The sequence below is a fragment of the Mixophyes fleayi genome, unplaced genomic scaffold, assembly GCF_038048845.1.
Source record: "Mixophyes fleayi isolate aMixFle1 unplaced genomic scaffold, aMixFle1.hap1 Scaffold_3467, whole genome shotgun sequence".
Taxonomy (NCBI): Eukaryota; Metazoa; Chordata; class Amphibia; order Anura; family Limnodynastidae; genus Mixophyes; species Mixophyes fleayi.
This window is the reverse complement of record NW_027447468.1, coordinates 697-7,911: the sequence shown is the minus strand read 5'-3', so window position 1 is coordinate 7,911 and position 7,215 is coordinate 697. Positions and strand designations below refer to the sequence as shown.

At 35.9% G+C, this 7,215-nt stretch overlaps 1 long non-coding RNA gene across 1 annotated transcript; it reads right to left on the bottom strand.

Moving 5' to 3' along the window:
* Positions 1 to 2,003: 2,003 nt before the first annotated feature.
* Positions 2,004 to 6,634, bottom strand: LOC142131448 (uncharacterized). The gene is made up of 2 exons (XR_012686418.1): positions 6,562 to 6,634; positions 2,004 to 2,186 (listed from the first exon to the last, which is right to left on the bottom strand). It is a non-coding gene; the product is annotated as an uncharacterized LOC142131448 (long non-coding RNA).
* Between the last annotated feature and the right edge of the window lie 581 nt (positions 6,635 to 7,215).

Genomic DNA, 7,215 nt, shown 5'->3' with positions numbered 1-7,215 from the left:
TTAGACCACTGCATAGAAATACATTTTCCCAGCCTTGAACTTTATTTACTAAGTACACTCAATATACACTGAACAAAAGTGTCATATGTTATAAAAACAATTCCTATGTATACACAATCTCATGATTAGTTTACGCCATAAGTGGCTCTAAATCAAGCAGTATTTTTGGAGGACAATATATGTGGTGGAGACATTGCCAAACGCTTCACTTTTGTTCTAATGCTGTAGTTCTCACAAGGTTGCATGTTTTCCTGGTCTCCTTGTAAAATCAAATGACATAATAATTGCATGTGGACCTATTTATAACAAGTGAGTCACCAATTAATACAGCTGAGCATTTGTTTGGTGGTCTGGAAAACATGCCCTGTGCCCAAGGACAGGCCTGAGAAGCACTGTTTTAGTGTAAAGAACAAACATGACGTTTAATTTTATATTTTAACCATTTCAGGCACTTGAAGATGGCATAGCGCCGCAACACGCTATCGTCAGAGCACTGAATGTATCTAGCGGAGAGGTTGCTGAGCAGTCCTCACCTGCTGATTCTGCTCATATTAAGGATAATCTGGATGTCTTAAATTTACGCTGGAATACAATCAACAGAGACCTAAATGAAAGAAGGCAAAGGTCAGTAAAATCGATTAAGAAAATGTAGCTGTATCTAGGAAAAGTCTTCTCCAGTAATGCGATCAGATCATGTAAGCAACTTACTTAATCATACATAGATCATACTTCCTTACTCTCCCGGAATGTCCGGGAGAGTAAGCAAGACTCCCGAATTTCGGGGAGTCCTCCTGGACTGCCGGGAGAGCAGGGCTTAAATGACCCCCCCGCTAGTCAAAGCTGTGAATTATGTCAGTTTAGAGTAGGGGGCAGGGCTATGGAGACGTGACGATATCACAACCCCCCCTACCCCTGTCACATGACCTGTCCTTCTGGATCTCCCAGAGGACAGGTAAAAAAAGTAGGCAAGTATGACATGAATTGATCTGATTGGCTGGTTTTGTACTTACCCCAGAGTAAAATGTGCGAAACACTTGAGATTCCCTGACCTAGGGCTTCCATAGTTTGTGCACTCATTTGGCGAGAAGTTTGCTCAGCTGTAATCATTGTCTTTTCCATTACCTGAAACATCAAAGTATATGCAGCACCCTTGTGTACATCTTTGTAATAATGTTTCCTTAAACTTAAGTCAGAATCCAGATCCTGAAATGATTAATTGCTTTCACTCTCCTGCTTCATTATACTCTGAGTTGAGGCTTTCATTGCCATGGAGAGTTTCCTGTGCATTGGACAAATGTTTGACTATTCTCTTAATGTGACTGTTGTATTGAATCAGATTCTTATTTTGTATCAAAACATGCCAATTCCTTTAGCCAAAATGTTAATTCTTTCATGCATACAGAGAATACATGTTTCTGTTAGCCGGAGTAGTGCCAATGCTTGCATACAAATAAATGTGTTTAGCTGAACCTGCTGGTGCTCTGCCTTGTATTAATAACGTACAGTGGTATGATCTATATAATGAATGATTTAAGGAGCAAGTACAACCTGTATTTCAAATTGTTATTTAAAATGATGTGTGTTACTGAGCTGAATAATATAATCAAATGGCTGGAGTAGTTAAACTTATCGGGGCTCATTTATGTTGGAAGCAAGTACTGTTTTAAGTATAAAATACAAGTTTAGCACTATATCCGTATTACGCTCTTTGCATATTCTAACCCCCCCCCTCCCTATATGCGCATCATGCTGTCTTTCACTCCTCTGCAGCAGGTTTACTTGTTAGGCGGGAGGTGCTTCTCTATATCTAATTAGGCAGACAGTGGAGATCATTGATCTGCTGATGGCGGTGTTTGTGCAGGAGCAGAAGTTGCACAGGCAGAGGGGAGGAGCTGGTCAGGATACAATCGTTCTTTGCATAAGAGTACCGTTGTGCCTAGGTTCACAGACTAGTGCTGAAAGGTTTCATTTTGCTGAGCATAATTATTGAAGTGAAATAAATAGCTGTTGATTGCATATTTTATTGGCATTCTTTACTATATGGGGGGGCACACAACAATATCCAATCTGTAAAAGTATTTGACACCGCTGGCAGTCTTTTAAGGTCTCCTCTGTAACTTTTAGAAGGACCGGTTTTCTGCTTCCATATAGCACTTCACCATAGAAGCATCTTTTTTGGTTCGTCTCTTCAGTAGAATAAAAACCAGCACAAATAATTTCTACATGTAATAAAAACTTTCTTGATGTCCCTTAACACTCATGACTATTGTAAAACATATATGATACTAAACTGAGCAGTATTTTAGGCGATAAACTGTTAAAAATCATTTTATTGGAAAGGTTGGTACTAAAGTGTTAGGAGGATGCAACATTTACACTTTGCACAGTGCACATCTGGAGATTTTTCTGAGCAGACAGTAGGTATGCATTGTGAGCTTCCAGGTGCACAATACCAAAGCATTTTGTACACTTTGAAAATATCCTCCAGTGACTGACAGCTTGGCAGAACTTGAAAATACATTGTATGGATTGGTGGAGTCAAATACAAGAGCTAGTGCAGTGATGTCACAGCAAATCAAATGCTGTTTTGATTTCACCTTTTTGACTTGTATAACATAAGTTCCTATTTGTGCACTATCCTAAAGGTGTGGGGAATTATTATCATTATTATTATTATTATTATTATTATCCTTAGTAAAAATTCTACAATGTACTATTTTTACTATCCTTCTTTGTATGTATATATGTATCTATTATAGAGATGCACAAACTGAGCACATATAACAATTGATCAGCGCAGCCCAGTTTGTAGAACTCAAGTTTTGTTTGAAACAATTTTTTTTAAAAAAATCTAAATTATATTTTGGGTTGACTATCACTGTGTGTGTTTTATTACTGTCAGACTGTTTACTTAAATTTGTAGTTAGATATTGAAGTTTGAGTTTGAAATTCGCATTATCAGCTTGCAGTAAATATATTAAAATAAAGTATCAAATTATGGATATAACCAGGTTTGAACCGGTATGAAGATGAATGAGCTTGTTCGGTCTTGGAATTTAAACACAGTAATGTTCTCAGTACAAATGAAAAAAAAAAAAACATTAACAATGCAACCAAATATCAAGAGAACTAAGGACAACCACCAGGAAATACAGACGCAGTCAACACTATGTCAGTGACCTCCAAATCCTTGAAATTGGAGGCTTCCACCAGCTGCTGAAGCACAACTATTCTCCCTGTTTCATAGTAATCACATCTCCTTCTAATTTGAATATTTTAAACACTATAATGAAACCCAGACAATGCACAGTATCCTGAGGGTCCAGCCCGATCATTTGTGGTCACATACACAGCTTAGCTGCTTCTCTACTCTGTTTGAACTATACATTATTGAGTTGGGAAGTGTCTTTCCCATTTTTGGACTTCAAGGAATATTTTACTGTATTTTGTGGTTGTTTTTATTATAATACTAGTGTAAGTTGAGATAGGGTTTTTTAAAGTTGGGAACATTAAATCACAATCATGGTCAACAAGTTGTCTTACTGAGACTGCCAGAATATCCATTTTTAGCCTGTTTGTATTGATTTGTATATATAAGGATACACATATGACTGAAATACTTGCGTTTTTAAAAAAATGCACAATACTTTAGTTTTGCGTGCTGTAATGAATCAGGCCCACAATGTACAATATCTTATATTTACCAATAAGCCATGCTGATCTGACGTAAACTAAATATATTAGATGTCCATTGAGTGGGGTGGTATTTTCGTTCAGTATGCTCTCCATATCCGTAAGAGGTGGTATTATTATAAATAAGACTAATTAAGTTACAAATTCTATTAAAAAAATGATGGCAAGAGATTTATTTTCTTATATGATGTGTCCATGGATATTAATCCTCATATAATTGCTGGCATTTAAATTCCACCCTTTCACCTTTGCAGTTGTATAAGCCTTTGCAAAGTATGCTGCCAAACTATCAAATCCCGTTATTAGCATGGGTTACTTTAATGATGTGCTTGATACATCTTGTGACAGGCTATGTTCCTTAATCAGACCCACACAAGTAGTCCATATAACATCTGGAACATTATAAGAAGATCTGAAAGTTTTCGAACTTACATCATACATTCTTCATGATAGACTTAATATAAAGTTATGTGTTCACTAATTACTTCTTACTGCAACCTGTTTTGGAAAATTAATCTTGAAATTTAAATATATTTATATTAGTATTATATTCTGGAGAAACTACTAAACACCTTTTCTTATGTTTTTCAATGTATAATGCATCAATACAGTTATACAAAAATGGGTAAAATCCAATGGACAGTGAGTCATATAGACCTATTTCATTAATCAATTCAGATGTTAAAACCCTTAGGTAAGAATAACATCATAACATCTGGTGTACACACAATTTGTTATTTTACCAAAGCAACCAATATTTGGTGCCATGACGTTTAGCTCAACTGAATGGTGATACTTATGGTTTAATGACCCAAGTTTAATATTTGCCCTAATTTTATTGAATGGGTCTGGCTTATTTATAAATCAAGGGTGCTAGTATGGATGATTGGGTATAAGTGATTACAGACACGAGCCCCTGGCTTCTAAATAGTAATACAGGAACTTAGCTGCTGTTATTGACAAGAACAGATGTTTATGTTTGCTAACAACTCTATATTGTACTTTGGAGGCACTGAAACTTGCTTAGTTGAGGTATGAGATGTGGTTATAAAACTTTGTCCAAAAAATTAATTGGAACAGATAATCACTAATTCTCACTGCTAGCCCTACCACAAATGTGTGGATTTCACCAGTTTTAATGTCTAAACTAGTGCTCTATTGTATAAAAAGAGCAGTTGCTACATAATTATACTGAATGATCAAAAGAAACGAATCTGTGAGATAACAAGCGGTCATATTACACCACCATAGACTTTATGGTACAGATTTTATTACATATCGGGGCAAACATGAATTGAGCATGGATAGCTGCAATGATATATAGTAGCCCTTATACCAGGTGGCGATTGATTGAAATCCTAATATTGGAACTCTACTGGGAATAAAAAGGTTCCTAAAAAAGGACAATAGGAGTTAGGTTTTATGTTTTCCATGGGCATTAAAAGCTGGTGAATGAATTTTACATTAAACATATACATTATATTATGACACTTCCTTGAATCTGCATATTGGGACTTGTATATTTTAGCATATTTGATTATCACATACTTGCCAACCTTTTAACATTGAGATCCCGGGCAGGGGGCGTGGTTGGAGGGCGGGAGGGGGTGGGGCACGGTCAATCCTGTCATTTTGGCCCCACCCAGACGACAAAAACATAATTTTGTTGCAGGGGCGGGGCCAAAATGAGGGGATTCACCATGAAAATCGCATCACTTTGGCCATCAAATAGCAGTATGCAGGATACTTGCCTGCCGGGAGTCCGGGAGACCTACCTGGATTTCGGGAGTCTCCCGGACATTCCGGGAGAGTTGGCAAGTATGGATTATCATGATGGTCTACAATCAGTGTGAATAAATTTTATATATATATATTTATGTATAATAAATATATATATATATATATATATATATATATATATATATATATATATATATATGAGCAGTCATGCTCCCAATTATTTTTTTATTCGAGTATCATAGAAAGGGTGTGTGTTATTTAGCACTTACTGCACTTTGCCAAAATTAAAATGTACATTGGTTGTTTATAAAGCATATTCACAGTGTGCCTCTGCAGGTTTGTTGGTAATTACGAGCATCTGTCCCCTATCCAACAAATAACGTATTGCATTATGCATTGCCCTTCTGTTATCGTCTAAATCAGGTGCCATATACTATATACATTACAGTTGCTATGTCTTTAAAATGCACAATATATGTTTTTATGTAGGTAGCAAATTTTGGAGAGGTAGCACAAAAAAGAACATCAATTCATTTTTTTTTCAGCACAAATGTAATTTAGTGTCATTTATCTTGTGGTAGATACATTAATGTATAATGCAGTTTGACGATACAGTTTAAGGTAATGGTGAGGTCCCAGTGGAGATGCTTCCCCTTTATTGCTAAATTTAGTGTGGGGTACATCCAAAGTTATTTCCTTTAAGATATAAGGTATGGTATAAATGCAGTGATCCTAAAACTGTGAGGCTGGCCTTCATTGGGTCAGAGCTATTTAACTCCATTTAAATTAGAAACCTGAAATAAACTAATAATAGGATCACATAAAATAGAAATATGTTAGGAGGACATGTACAAACCGATATAGTAAAATCACCCAAAGATACACTCTACATAGCAGCCCATAATATATAGGACTGCAGTGATAGGCTAACTGGCTCTAGAAGTTTTGCAAAGTGAAAATCCTGTTGAAGAGGATAAAACACTTGGTAATTTATTGTTGTGTTTAGTATTCATTAAATATTTATGGAAAGATATGTTGGAGTGTTTGAAGTCCAGGCTCTGCTGCACTGCAGAGAAGCCACAGGCATCATCACCATCTCGCATTTTGTACAATTCCAGGTGCTCATACCAGTGCCTACTGCTGCTCTAGGGAATCTTTGTTTATGCCAGTGCTTTTCTAGTGGAGACCTCTCGTGCCAAGCCCTTGCCTTACGTGCAGAAACCTACAGCATTTTGAGGGCTAGAGATGGAGAAAAAATACAGAATTAAACAGTGCACTATATACACTAGATATTTTTATTTGACAACAAATATATTTCATTTTCAACATTACATTTCAATAATACAGTTTATAGTTAAACTTTGATATAATATAAGGGTAAACACGTGTATGTTTATATATATATATATATATATATATATATATATATATATATATACATACACTGTATGCAGTGCCTACAGTAATTATATGGATATTGAAAGTCATAAGGAGTATTTTGACTCTACATATATTTACACACACACACACCCATATAGTGATGTCACCACTTGTATTTGTAGTGATGTCACTTGTGTCACATGGCTCATATCAAATGGGCCTCGTGATGGAACACTATCAGTAAAGGCAAAACACACTTAGGTATTACTTCATAAAAGCTATATGCTTTGTCTCAAATTGAAACTTGTGTATTTTAAGGAAAAATGTACCACCTTCCATGAAGTAAATATGATATTAAAAGTTACCCTTGAGGTATAAGCGCACTTCGCCTGTTGCATTTGT